The sequence below is a fragment of the Pinus tabuliformis genome, chromosome 1_2, assembly GCF_031772625.1.
Source record: "Pinus tabuliformis cultivar Carrire ecotype Pingquan chromosome 1_2, CPIR1, whole genome shotgun sequence".
Lineage (NCBI taxonomy): Eukaryota > Viridiplantae > Streptophyta > Pinopsida > Pinales > Pinaceae > Pinus > Pinus tabuliformis.
In genome coordinates this window covers 747,857,620-747,872,970 of record NC_142298.1, presented here as the reverse complement: position 1 = coordinate 747,872,970, position 15,351 = coordinate 747,857,620, and the positions used below count along the sequence as shown (strand labels likewise).

The following is a 15,351-nucleotide window of genomic DNA, read 5'->3' as shown; positions in this document are numbered from 1 at the left end:
TTTTTGCAAAAGAGAACTAAAAATGACTCAACAAATACACAAAAACATTTACAGTTCTTTGCACAATGGAGGCAGAATATCAGCAAGGAAAGGGGTTTCAAACAGAGGTATACTGATTACAGGTAGCAAAATTCTTGAATAGATCTGAAAAGAGTGAACACAGAAACCAACATTCAGGGACAATGCCTAGTCTGATCAACGCACCTGTAACACAGTGAATTTGAAATGCAGCGCACCTACTACACTCGGGAAGTGCGCTGAATTTCAGATTCACAGAACAGAGACTGCGCTGGGCCAGAGACGAGACTTTGCTTGGGTTCCGGGTCACAGTTTGTAGTTCAGTTCAGGGATTTTGGCCGAGCAAGTGGTAATCAGTAAATCAACAACAGGGGTAGATCTAAGGAGGTTACTAGAGCCACCACAAGGGCAATTAGAGAGTTTGTAAATCAGTTGTTTAATTCATAAACAAAACCCGAAGATTGACTGAAGCGGCATTTATCTACTTTGCAAATGCAGTTCGAAAGCTACCTGGCTCAACTTCAGGCTCCGTCTGTAAGTTTATAAAGTAAACAAAAATGTAGATAAACAAACAACCTAGTCGCTCCCCAGCGGAGTCGCCATTTTGTTACAGGGAAAAGTGTCTATGCAGAACTGCTAATCCCACTAAGGTGTGGTAGCTACCTTAGAAACAAACAAAGTAAAACTACTTTCGTTTTCCTTTATGAAAGATAGATGAGAGAAGAATAAAGGAGACCAACCTCTGTCTTGCGCTTGGCTCCTAGTTCGATTCCTCTCTCTTCTGATAGTCCTTTGCTACTTGCTTCCTTGTACACCCAGCTTCACAGAGTACCTGTAGAATCAAAGTAGCATAACACTATACAAGAACATGGATCTATTATCATAAACAATCTAGGATCAGATGTAAATTGACCACACAAATTCATAAAACATAAACGACACAAGAGTATGGAGGAAAACTTGAATAGCTTTATTGATAATCAAGAAAGAGCCAAGAGAGTTACAACCAGTTGTTCTGACCCAGCATCGTCCTCTTAGCAAGTAAGCCCTTCTTCACCTCATGCAAAGCTTAGATCACCCAACACTATGATGTTGCCTCAAGAAACCAATAGCAATTCCTTACAAGAAGCAAAATTTCAGCCTCTAGATCTCTGGGATGAGGGATCCATATATAGATATCTGTAAGGGAGATGAGTCAGCTTGTGATTTGATTAGTGTCTTCCCTCTGATAGTTCTTGCTTCCACTTGGAGATTGATGATCTCTTACTCATCCTTGGTCGAATTCAGAGAGGCAAGTGTCACAGGAGAAGTTTCTGGAAGATTCCATGCCTCTCCACCTCACAGATTGACACTGCCATTTGTCACTTCTCGCCCATCGCACCCCATAGAAGGGATTTTTGAAATGCAACGCACCCACAGAGTGTACTTAGGTGAGATGCAACGCACTTTGCCTATGGAGCAGGTGAAATGCTTCTGTTTTGACCAGTTCTTAGTGGTTTTTTATGGAGAACTTCTGGGAGAAGCTGTAATCAGTTGACCTTGTTCCTTTAGGGGTTGGAACAACACTTTTAGGGACTTAGGAGCCCTTGGTTTATGGACATTTTATGCTTGGGGTTGCAGTGCCCAAAAATGTCTATAACAGATGGGAAAACTGAGATAGTAAACAAATGTTTGGAAGGATATCTTCGTTGCTTTGTATCTAATAAACAGACACAATGGGTCAAATGGTTGCCTCTGGCTGAATGGTGGTATAACACTTCCTTCCATACAGCGACAAAAATGACCCCATTTATGGCACTTTATGGATATCAGCCACCATCCATCACATCATATTTAAGAGAAAATTTTAAGGTTCAAGCAGTGGAACATCACATCAAACATCAACAAAAAGTCCTCCAACTCTTAAAGGATAACCTCGTGTTGGCACAAAATAGAATGAAACAACAGGCAGATCAACATCGCAGTAAAAGAAGTTTTGATGTAGTTGATTGGGTATTCCTACGGCTACAAACATATAAGCAAATGTCCCTTAAGCAAGCTAAGAAGGATAATAAATTATCACCAAAGTATTATGGTCCATACAAGGTGTTGCAAAAGATTGGTACTATGGCATACAAATTGGAGTTTCCTGCAGCTTCTCGATTGCACCCAGTTTTCCATGTTTCATGTTTAAAGAAGGTTATAGGAGACAAGCTCCTAGTTCAAACAATATTGCCAAAACTTGATGAGGAAGGAAAAATTATATTGGAACCGGAAGCAGTGACAGAAACTAGAACTCGACAGCTACGAAATCGATCAATTTCGAAGTATCTTATCATGTGGAAGAACTTACCCGCTGAAGATTCCACATGGGAGGATGAGAATTTTATACAGAAGCATCAAAAACTACTCAAGCATTGAGGACAACATTTTTTTGAAGGAAAGGGGCATGTTGGGTCCCTATAATACTAGTGATTACCCCATTACTATTGTAGTTGCATCCCTTATTAATATTGTTGTGCCCCTATTATCCCCATATTGTTATTACTATGCCCCATAGAATCCCTCTATTGTTATTTTTGTGGCTTTATATTATTATTGTTAGGTCAGCTGGGTTATATTGTGACTCCTTAGACTCCTATATATAGAAATGAGGTTTTGTCATTTGAATCATTGAAGAATTGTTCATTTATGTAATGTAATGGAGGTTGTCCCCTCGAAGAGGCTAAATTCTAAGGCATTGATCTATCTTTTCTATCTTTTCTTGAGCCAGTTTCATAACAGTGGACTTCTCATGGCCGAGACCAAGAGGATGTCTTGGTGGAACCTTCAGTGGGGGAGCCATGCTGGAAGAGATTCATGTGATGATGATATGGTTTGGGTGACTACGGGCACAAGACCGGATTGCAGGCTTGGATGAGGATGACCGATTGTTGTGATGGGTCTACTTAGTTGGACAACATGGGCAACTTGGGTCATGGACATCGAGTTGGGGACATGGAGCATAGCAGTCTTATGTAGGGACATTATGTAGGAGCACTTGTAGAGGTGTCACTTATGGGCATCCAATGAGGAGTGCCAAGGCAGGGATGTCATACGGGTGGATTTGTTGATGTGACATAGAGATGTTTTACTTATGAGCCAATGGAGAGGTTGTGCACTCTTGTACAACGAGCCCATGGACTTGGTTGGATTTGTGAGCAACTATGGAGCATTCCTACTACATGGAGAGCCGAGTCATCTTGCAGGGACCTTTGGGCTGAGACATGTATGCTTGCTAGGATGTTGATTGGAGATGACTCATGGAGCTCATGATGACATGAGGTTGTGACTTTTAGGGACTTCATATTATGGTGGACTTGGAGGATCTGATGCATTGAGGAGCTGAGGTCAGGGACTTTGATGCAGGATGGGGTGCATACTTTTGAGTACATGTATGGGTGTGCTTGAGAGAGTGACTTGATGTGGAGGATCGATATGAGACACTTTGGAGTGATGGAGTTACAACGATGATGATGCCTTGGTGGTAACACTTGGGCATGGGTTGAGCCGAGACTTGACCACTTTTGATACATGGGAGAAGAGACAAGTGTATACTTGTTTCCTTGGCAGACTTGAGGGATGGCACATTGCAGATATGATGGAGGTTGCTTCATGGACCTGGATGTGGCACATCGAGAGTCTGGTTTGATGAGAGGATCTCTTCATTTTCAAGAGATGGATTTTACACATATGGATGATAATGTTGGGATAGATGTGGCTGATTTCATGCAGCACACAACACCAAACATCATGGACAGCATGTTGCAAACGAGATGGAGTTTACTTCATGGACCTGGGCATGGCTTACTTAGATGGAGATGGATTCTTGATCGAGTTGATGTTGTGACAGGAGTCTAAGAAATGACTGATGATGGCATGAGGATGTTCATTCTCATGCTTTGAGCGTGACCATTAGACTAGCTACCCGACTACTTCAAATCATGGGGTACGGATGTGTACAAAAATGTGTTAGCATTATGATGGAGTATCATGGTAGTAGTTCACATGATAGCGATACATGATGGTCGACACGATATGTTGTAGTAAGAATGTAGATTGAGTTGGAGGGACCAACCTTCCACAGTGGGAGTAGCATGTGGGGATTACAACGGATATGGTTGATGATCATGGATTGAGGAGACTTTCCGATTCATGGAGACATGAGCCTTTATGGTTTCTGGAATGGAAGAGCAGAGGCAAGCAACATGGGCATCTTTGGATGTTGGAGCTAGCAAACACTTTGCGATGTCATATGATGGTGTTGTTGAGGATGACAACCGTTTAAAGTGGAGGAGTATGTCAAGCCCACGAGTCGGGTGCGTGCGTTTAACTGACGGTTCGGTGGGAGTTGGCACAGGCGAACAGTGCGACACGAAAGTCATCTTGTGAAAATGACTAAGTGTTGGGCGGTGGAAAGTTACATGTGGGGGCAGTCCCGCACATGGGCGCCCACACCATGGGCCAACGCGAAGTTGGGGCAAGTTGGATGAAATGGTGGGTCAGCTTGGTGAGTTGACGCCCCAAACAATGGGCCAATCACCATATAAGTAAAGCATTGGGATGGTGGAAAAAATCATTGAAGGAAGTTTCCAAGTGTTCATGTGAGCTAGAGAGTGAGCTAACTTGGAGAAGACTGAAATTTAACAAGATGTAGGCGAACTCTTGGGCCAAAACACTGAGCCGGGGCAAACGCAGAAAGCATAGCTATAGGTCGTGCGAAGGCGTGCTGGGCGTCGAGCCGAACGACCGTGCGAGGGTGTTGAGCTGAACGACTGGGCGAGGGCGTTTTTCTGAACGACCAGGCGAGGTTCAAATGCGTTCGGGCAAGGGCATGTGAGGGCGTCAGTCCGAATGAGCGAATGGGTGAGGGCGTGCAAGGGCGTCAGGCCGAACGAGCGAACGGGCGAGGGCATGCGAGGGCACCAGGCCAAACGAGTGAACAGGAAAGGGCGTGCGAGGGCACCGGGCTGAACGACTGAACGAGAGAGGGTGTGCAAGGGCGTCCACCTGAACGAGTTGAGGGCATTCAACTAAATGAGCTGCAGATGAATGACGAGCTGAACAGTGTGAAGATGAACGAGGTGTGACAAGTGGAAGTATCCTTGGGCACTCTGAATAGTGGTTCGGGCAATGTGAACGGTGCAGGCCGACTTGAACGATTTGATAGATATTGTACCAAGGAAACTTGGGGTTTCCTACAAAGACTATAAAACTGAATATTTGTGAAGTATTGATATTATCGGGTAGACTCATATTTCAGGGAGTTTCCCCTCCCGATTTATTATCTGTTGTGCATATATGTGTAAAAGATAATAATGATGAATGATGTAAGAAAGTTTCCATTGTGTTAATGAAAGTATACTTAAGAAAGTTGAAAAATAAACTAAGTATAGAAAGTAGGCGTAGTCCACGATCGCAAGTATTGTTGAGAAGAAAGTGGTCGGTGGTGCCGCACCTCCTATAGTGAAGTTGGAAGAATACCGCCAGTGTAGGGGCATAACAGTTGGTATCAAAGCCCTGATTCAGAGAATCAGATTTGCAGAAAAGATGATCCCACTACACTTCATGACAGTTGGTATCAGAGGTCCGTATTCCGCAGGCTTTGGTGATTCAGAATTGTAGATTGAAGTGCTACACTTCGTGACAGGTTTAGCAGGGGTGAAGCTTCGTGCTTGGGCCAAGCTGAACGACTAGACATGGCAGGTTTGGAAGAATGTCAAGGGAGGCTCTTGCTGACCTTATACAAGTTGAAGTGGATGAAAGAGGAGAACCCATGGATTCGAGATGAACTTGAAGTCTTGGAAAGGAATGTTGAAGACGAACTTCTTTGACTTGGTTGAGCAATGGAGTAGGTTGCAGCTGCAGATTGCGATGACAAAAAAGAGGAAGTCGTGATGTTTGAGGATGTTGTAGATATGACAACGATGGAGGATGAACTTTAAATTGATCAAGTTGGACCAGGATTGTGCAGTTTGCAGACATTGGTGAATGAGGATACTCTCATGGAGGAGCCTCATGATGAAGTAAGTACTACTGATACTTGTGTTTCAATTGAGCTTTTGGTAGATGGGCCATATGCAGAGAAGAGCAAAATCAGTTTGCCAATGCGATGGAGGATCATACCATGGATGTCAACGATGAGACCTTGCATGGAAAGGCAAGGACCATTGACTATTGCAGGATTTGTTGGGGTTATTTGTGACCTTATGGCAGAAGGTGCAAATGCCCGTGACAAGGGAGGAACGTGATGATCATTGCGAAAGAATGGGTCATGCTTTAGCCATATGGAGAAATTGGCTAAATGCCCGGCATGACTCATGGATAGAATGGAGGAAGGCACACACTTGAGTTTGATGATACTTGGGTGGACTTCTCATGGCTGAGGCCAAGAGGAAGTCTTGGTGGAACCTTCAATGGGGGAGCCATGGTGGAAGAGACTCATGTGATGATGATATGGTTTGGGTGACTATGGGCACTAGACCAGATTGCAGGCTTGGATGAGAATGACAGATTATTGTGATGGGTCTACTTAGTTGGACAACATGGGCAACTTGAGTCATGGACATCGAGTTGGGGACATGGAGCATGGTAGTCTTATGCAGGGACATTATGCAGGAGCACTTGTAGAGGTGTCACTTATGGGCATCCAACGAGGAGTGCCAAGGCAGGGATGTTATGCGGGTGGATTTGCTGATGTGACATGGAGATGTTTTACTTATGCGCTGATGGAGAGATTGTGCACTCTTGTACATCAAGCCCATGGACTTGGTTGGATTTGTGAGCAGACTATGGAGCATTCCTACTACATGGAGAGCCGAGGCATTTTGCAGTGACCTTTGGGCCGAGACATGTATGCTTGCTAGGATGTTAATTGGAGATGACTAATGGAGCTCATGATGACATGAGGTTGTGACTCTTAGGGACTTCATATTTTGGTGGACTTGGAGGATCTGATGCATTGAGGAGCTGAGGTCAGGGAATTTGATGCAGGATGGGGTGCATACTTTTGAGTACATGTATGGGTGTGCTTGAGAGAGTGACTTGATGTGGAGGATCGATATGAGACACTTTGGAGTGATGGAGTTACAACGATGATGATGCCTTGGTGGCAACACTTGGGCATGGGTTGAGCCGAGACTTGACCACTTTTGATACATGGGAGATGAGACAAGTGTATACTTGTTTCCTTGGCAGACTTGAGGGATGGTACATTGCAGATATGATGAAGGTTGCTTCATGGACCTGGATGTGGCACATCGAGAGTCGTGTTTGATGAGAGGATCTCTTCATTTTGAAGAGATGGATTTTACACATATGGATGATGATGTTGGGATAGATGTGGCTTATTTCATGCAGCGCATTGACACCAAACATCATGGACAACATGTTGCAGATGAGATGGAGTTTACTTCATGGACCTGGGCATGGCTTACTTAGATGGAGATGGATTCTTCATCGATATGATGTAGTGACAGGAGTCTGAGAAATGACTAATGATGGCATGAGGATGTTCATTTTCATCATTTGAGCGTGACCTTTGGGATAGCTACCCGACTACTTCAAATCATGGGGTCCGAAAGTGTACAAAAATGTGTTAGCATTGTGTTGGAGTATCATGGCAACAGTTGACACGATGGCAATACATGATGAGGTCGACACGATATGTTGTAGTAAGCATGTAGCTTGAGTTGGAGGGACCAACCTTCCACAGTGAGAGCAGCATGTGGGGATTGCGACGGATATGGTTGATGATCATGGATTGAGGAGACTTTTCGATTCATGGAGACATGAGCGTTTATGGTTTGTGCAATGGAAGAGCAAAGGCAGACAGCATGGTTATCTTTGGATGTTGGAGCTAGCAAACACTTTGCGATGTCGTATGATGGTGTTGTTGAGGACGACAACTGTTTAGAGTGGGGGAGTATGTCAAGCCCACGAGTCGGGTGTGCCGAGCAGGCATGTTTAACCGATGGGTTGACGGGAGTTTGCACAGGCGAACGGTGCGACGAGCCGACCAAACAAAAGAAACGTGCGATGCGAAAGTCATCTTGTGAAAATGACTAAGTGTTGGGCGATGGAAAGTTATATGTGAGGACGGCCCTGCACATGGGTGCCCACACCATGGGCCAACGCGAAGTTGGGGCGAGTTGGACGAAACGGTGGGTCAGCTTGGTGAGTTGACGCCCCAAACGATGGGCCAACCGCCATATAAGTAAAGCGTTGGGATGGTGGCAAAAATCATTGAAGGAAGTTTCCAACTGTTCATGTGAGCTGGAGGGCGAGCTAACTTGGAGAAGACTGAAATTTGGCAAGGTGTAGGCAGACTCTTGGGCCGAACCATTGAGCCAGGGCAAAGGCAGAAAACGAAGCTGCAGGTCGTGTGAAGACATGCAAGGGCGTTGGGCCGAATGACCATGCGAGGGCGTTGGGCCGAATGACCGGGTGAGGGCATCCAAGGGCATTTGTCTGAACGACTGGGCGAGGTCGTGTGAAGGCGTTTGGGCGAGGGCGTGCGAGGGCGCCGGGCTAAACGACCGAACGAGTGAACCTTTGGGCGAAGTTGTTCAAAGGCATTCGGGCGAGGGCGTCAAGCTGAATGAGCAAACGGGCGAGGGTGTGCGAGGGCGTCGTGCTGAACGAGCGAACAGCCGATGGCGCCGGGCCGAACAAGCGAACGGGGGAAGGCGTGAGAGGGCACTGGGCCGAACGAGTGAATAGGCGAGGGCGCCGGGCTGAACCACTGAACGTGCGAGGGCATCCGCCTGAATGAGTTGAGGGCGTTCGGCTGAATGAGCTGTAGGCGAACGACGTGCTGAACAATGCGACGGTGAACGAGGTGCGATGGGTGGTAGTATCCTTGGGCACTCCGGATGGTGGTTCGCGCAGTGTGAATGGTGTAGGCTGACTTGCACGATTTGACAAATATTGTACCAAGGAAACTTGGGGTTTCCTACAAGGACTGTAAAACTAAATATTTGTGAAGTATTGATATTATTGGGCAGACTCATATTTCAGGGAGTTGCCCCTCCCGGTTTATTATCTATTGTGCATACATGTGTAAAAGATAATAATGATGAATGATGTAAGAAAGTTTCCGCTGTGTTAATGAAAATATACTCAAGAAAGTTGAAAAATACACTAAGTATAGAAAGTAAGCGTAGTCCATGATCGCAAGTATTGTTAAAAAAAAGTGGTCGGCGGTGCCGCACCTCCTATAGTGTGGTTGGAAGAGTACCGCCAGTATAAGCGTGTGACACATCGGCATGAGGAAGACATAGTAAAAAGTTGGAAGAATGGGATTCGTCTGTAGAGGCGTAAAAATTGACTCGCCCGAAATGGATTTCACGCCAAATTCGAGAGTACTCGAATATTTTGATCGCCGGGCGACAAGGCAGTAGGAGAAGGCGCGTCCTGTCTGGGTGCCAAGCTGTCCGGGGAAGGAGAGCAGCCTGGCTCCTAGGCCGAGCAACCCGGTGGCCCCAGTGAAGAGACCGATGTTGTCGTGGCCGCAGCCGATGGCGACAGTACGGACAGACGTGGCACCGAATGTCAACATCTCGGTGGCGAAGCTCCCAATGGTGTAAGAGTTGTCGCTGTAAGAGACCTTGTATTTGCAGCCGCCACTGTGGCAATTGTAGGCACCGAGTTGGCTACAGACTGCGGAGTCACAGCCGACGGTGGAAAAGGAAGCGGAGAAAGCGGGGTTGAATATGGGATCCACCTGCGAGTAGCACTCGCTGCACAGTTCGCACTGAATCCAGACCAGGTCGTTGCCTGTGTCGAGCACCATGAATTGCTCCCTTGTCGGTGTCCCAACACCTATACGAGTAAAGTATTCGGGACTCCCTTGCTTCAACCCCGACACGACCTCGCTCCCGAACTCGACAGTGATCTCAGCTACGTTCTCATAGCTCCCCGTCGGGTTCTTCAATCTGAGTTTCCTCTCTATCCGTTGCTCAAGCGCACGGACCCGTCTGGCATCCCTCGTTAGCTTTTCCTCCAACCGGCACTCCTAGGACGCTGTAGCATTGGGGGTGTCCTTGACCAATAGACTATCCCTGTGCATCACTTGCACGCTCCAGGCTATCCTTCTCGGCTTCGTCTCTCCTTTTTCATATTCAACTCTGCCCGGCACGGATGCCATCTTGGTCTCAATGAGCCAAGCCGCGACATCCAGAGAATGATACTCCAGCAACTCTGGGGCAGAAAACAGTCTCGACTCTGCAGATTGGAGGAACAATAGCAAGTGTATACACGAGGAATTCGAAGCAACTCCATCTCCTTGTCATTTGTTTGCACGATAATGTAAGAATGGAAAGCTATAAGGGTGAAGCCAAGCCAACTGAGCGTGAGGGAGTGTGTCAGATCTGTGCAGGTGAATAAACGAATTACGAGAAAATGGATCTATTTAATGGGGTGATCAGAGACCCGAGATATGAGGGACATTAGAAAAGGCGTTCGTTCCTTTCTACACTTCAATTACAATTCCTTTCTTTACCCTCCCACTCCTTGGCGTGGAATTAATGGTTGATCATCCCTTGAATTTGTCGTTGTCACCTCCTGAATTCCTCTCCTTACTTTCCACTTTCCCAACCCAGCCATTTCTTTGTCGTTTCGTTTGCAAATTATCATTATCAATCTATGTCATTGCCACCCCATGTTTGTAGCTAACACATTCACCGAACATATGGAGAAAAAAACGTTTTAACGACTAAGTTCACGGGAAAAATAAATAAGAGAGAATTAAATGCTCAGATGGGACAAATAATAACTATTGCTCAACTGAATGTCATATATGGAATGTTCAATGTGTTTCACAGTGGTGCTACATTCAATAATACAATTTTATTGGGCAAAGGCTGTAATCACTTCACAAGTCGAGACAAATATTTCTGTCTCGCATTAAGTAGTGGTTTGAAAAAGCGTAATAGGTTGGGCAAAAAATATTTGGTGAGAGATACATATTTTCCTGTACCTTCCCTCGTCTGGTTAATTCACTCATGTTCTTAATCAGGTGCCTTGCATGCTCAATTCTCAATGGGTTGCCATGCATTTGCACGCGTATGAATAACGTACATCACTTACTAATAATTTATATAATAAATCATAGAAAAAAGTAACTTGCCTCAATTACTAATCTTTTACATATCTAATTGGATTAACAAAATTCGAGAAGTTTATGAGTTTTTGTTTGAGTTTTATATCAACTTAGAATATTATTCTTTTTATTATATGAAGTCACTAATAAATAAATGAAATATTTTTTAATTTATTAATAATTCAAATTTCAACTAAAAATTAGTTAACAAAGGAGAATAACAATAAAAATGATAAGCCCCCAAAGGGGTGATTACACAAATGTAAAAGTGTCTTATGCAAGGCCGTCGAGGCCTACTACTTTTTCACGTGGGTATTAACTTCCTTTGATGTATTGTCTTTGCATTCATTCTTTATGTGCGATAATCTCCCTCACGCAATCTGTGGTTAAATTGAGAGTTGGCTAGCAGTCTGCTTCAATTTGGCTGGGAAACGAATTTGGGTTGGAAGGAGAGTGAAGGTGTTGGGGTTTGGGTCTATGGTGCTTTATTGGGTTTCGGCCTTGGTTGAGGAGTGTAGATGACCACTGCAATTTTTGGGTGTGGGTTGGGTCTTGTCTTCTTGTCTTCCCTTGGGATCCAGTGATCCGGACAGTCGCGGTTTTGTATAGTTTCCACGCCTTCACAAGCTATATTCCCTCTTCGTACCTGCGGCAACTTTTGGTTTCACCTCTGTCCGCGAGGGATCTTTTTGGTCTTCATAGGTGTGTGGGTATTATTCATGTCTCTCATAAATTGTGTTATTGGCTTGGGTCTCCTCTCTGGTCCGAAGGTAACAATATTCTCCTCTTCTGTAATTGGGGTAGCATTCTCTGTTTGCATCAAGCTTTGGGGTTGTATATGGGAGTTGCTCTACCTTGCTCTCTGGTCTGGGTGAACTCTTCCCGTCCGACCCCTCTGGTCGTGGTGTCGGTTTGGTGGTTCATATTCGTTCGGGGCAATGGTTTTGTGGTATTGGGCATTGTTGTATTTTTTGCAAGGTTAAACAAAGGACTCTTTATGGACTCTCCCTGTAATTGGTTGTCATCCGCTCTCAATTTCTACATGCCCCACCAATAGGGTTGTCCTCGCCGAGGGAGGGGGCCGCATGCCCACATTGGGCGTCCTGAGCTAGATCACAATTCATCCTTAGCCAACTAGCCCAGTCAAGAAATAGAGGATGTTAAGGCTCTCTCTCCAATTAGCTCGCAAAACAACCTTGTGGCCCCCGCTTCCATGGAATCCATCGCAGACCATAGTCAGGGACCACAGGTACGAAGACCATAATGAGATAATGTCATATCTTACTGATATCCAATATAGCCAAAATGCAATTCTGGAGCATTTGGACAACCTCTGGTGTAGTCATCGTCGCACAAATGACCACCTTCGCAGCTTGCAAGCGTGGGTGGAACACATTGACTTCCATATTCATGATCATGTTGGTTACTTTGCAGCTCCCCCTGTAATGCCCCCTCATCCCCCTCCTTGATATGTTGTTGTCAGTTCATGTCTCTTTTTGTGTTACTCCTAGTATGCTAAGGCCACAACACCTTACAAAAATAATGTATGCAAATTGTCTTCCCTGGTATTCTCCAATCCCCAATCTCAAAAACTCTAGTCAGAATGAGAGAGTGGAGACTGCTGAGATCATTTTTGTATGCTATGCTATTTTGAAAATCTAATGAAAGCCATTTTGAACGACAAAAAAAAACAATAAAAATGATAAGCCCCATGAGATAGCTCAATTAGTCAAGTTCTCATTACTAAGTACCTTTCTAATTGGCAGGTCATGGGGTCAAATCTCCTCGACACCCTTGGGGTTAGGCCCGACTAGATAAGTGGGCAAGTAGTAAGTAGATCCCTTCGGGTGAATCAGACACCGGATTATTACTCGTGAATGTGAATCACAATTAAAAAAACAATAAAAATAATAAAGATAAATTTGATTCACAAATCAACATAATATTGTTTCATCTTTTTATACTTAGAATTATCGAATTTCACTTTTTTTATGTAAAAAATATTAAATTTTAGATATTAAAGAAAAAGTTTTTAAAATTTAAATAAACATTATTGTGAAAAAAATAATATGATAAATAAATACTAATTATAATTTTAACACAAAAAGGAATTCCATCATTTTTCCAATCCTTCTATATATTTATATAAATAAATATAATAATATTTAGAATATATATATATATGATAGGGTTCGTTATTGACCTTAATATTTTTATTACAACAATTATTAAAATTTCCATAAAAAATTTAAAGATTTCAAGTAATTTTACAAAATTGTTGAATCAATATGTTATAAATTTTTACTTTTCTACTTTTTAGAGTTATTCTATGTCAGAGATAGAAATGAAAATTTAGTATATTTTTTAAATTTTTAGGGAAAATGTTATCCATAAAGGAAATTTAGAAAAGTATGGAAAATGAAAACTAATTATAGTATACTTGTTAGAAAGAGTGGCATTTTCTTCTTATTTTTCCCCATATTTATACAAATAAAATATAACAAATTTTAGATATAAACACATATATTAAGATGAATACAACATAATTCATTGTTGTTTTTTTATAATAGATGATATTTTTTTTTTACAAAAATTATTGATATTATTTTTTTTATAAAAATTATTGAATTTTTTCATAAAAAAATTGGAGATTTTATTACTATTATTATTAACTAAACTAAATATTAATTATGATACTTAAATTTATGAAAAAAATTTATCTTTCAATTAGCTATGATAATAATGTCCCTCCATAGATGTTTTCTCATAAGTATTTATATATTGGTTTCCATTCTTGTTAGATGTTGTCGCAAAAGTATTTATATATTGGTTTCAATTGTTATTTAAACTAGAATCATAATGTTACAAAGAGAATAGTAGATGGTTAGAAAACTTATTAGGCTCTCCAAAGTAAATATAAAAATAATCAACTATCTAAGATATGAAAAAATTATTTAATACATATTTATCATAGTTGTCAAGTGTGTACTTGTAATATTCTTTCTGAGATAAAATAAGATTAAGTAGATTAAAAAATATTTTAAAATTTATTATTTTAAATTAAAATTTAATGCTCTATACCTTATTCTTAAGAGTGGTCTTAGTGGTTAAGAGCATGTGTTTCCTCCTAAGAGGTCATAGGTTCAAAACGAGCTAGGTAGAGTGTGTATTCCTACCTAAACTTAGGTATTCCTTCCTAAAAATAATAATTTACTTAAAAATAGATGCACTTTCATAATGTGTAAAATCATAATTAAATACTTAAATTATAATATAAAATTCTCTAATTCAAAAAAAGATGAGGTGGATAGTAGTTATTTTAGAATGACCCACCATATCTTTAAAAGTAAGTGAATTAGAATGTCCGACCATATATTTAAAAGTAAGTGAATTAGAGATATTGAGGTTTTTCTTAACTATTAAAAGATAGAAAAATAACCAGAAATTTATATTTATAATATTAAATCTCCAATTAATATATAAGTAAGTGAATTAGAGATATTGAGGTTTTTCTTAACTATTAAAAGATAGAAAAAATAACCAGAAATTTATATTTATAATATTAAATATCCAATTAATATGATGTAGAAATATTATCCAAATTGCATAAATATTAATTAAATAGTCATGAATATTCTTTTAACATCATAAATATGAATTAAATAGTCATAACTATTTTTTGATCATCATAAGAATTTTCAAAATAAAACAGGTTAATGAATTTATTTGTGATAAAAAAAGGTTGATGATGAAAATTATTTCCCTTTAACTTTTGATTCTTCCACTCATCTAAAACATAGCTTTACTCGATTTTATAAATTATTTTGTTTTTAAAAAATTCTTATTTATAAAAATCTAATTGACTTAAGTGATGTTGAAGACCTTGCTTTTGGAAAAAATATCATTGATGTAATCATAACGAAAGAATTTGTGAGTTATATAAATATTAATAATTGTGGCACTTTCTTTTTCTTTATTGAATCCATTTGCTTAACAAATGCTCCCATCTATAAACTCATTTCAAAGTGTTCTAACATGGTAAGGAGTATAGGAGGTGAAGTGAAACATTCTAAATTGTGGTGATAAGCTTAGGAAATGGTTTGGAAGTAGCCATAGTGAGAAATCATTAGTTTGGGAATCAATCTCCAAAAGTGGGACCCTGTACAAGCTCCCTCACTACTGGGAAGAGTCCACATGTCACATATTCCCATGTA

At 41.6% G+C, this 15,351-nt stretch overlaps 1 pseudogene; it reads right to left on the bottom strand.

Moving 5' to 3' along the window:
• Window positions 1-15,123, bottom strand: part of LOC149207927 (protein ASPARTIC PROTEASE IN GUARD CELL 2-like) — a 54,582-nt pseudogene extending 39,459 nt beyond the window's left edge.
• Window positions 15,124-15,351: the final 228 nt, after the last annotated feature.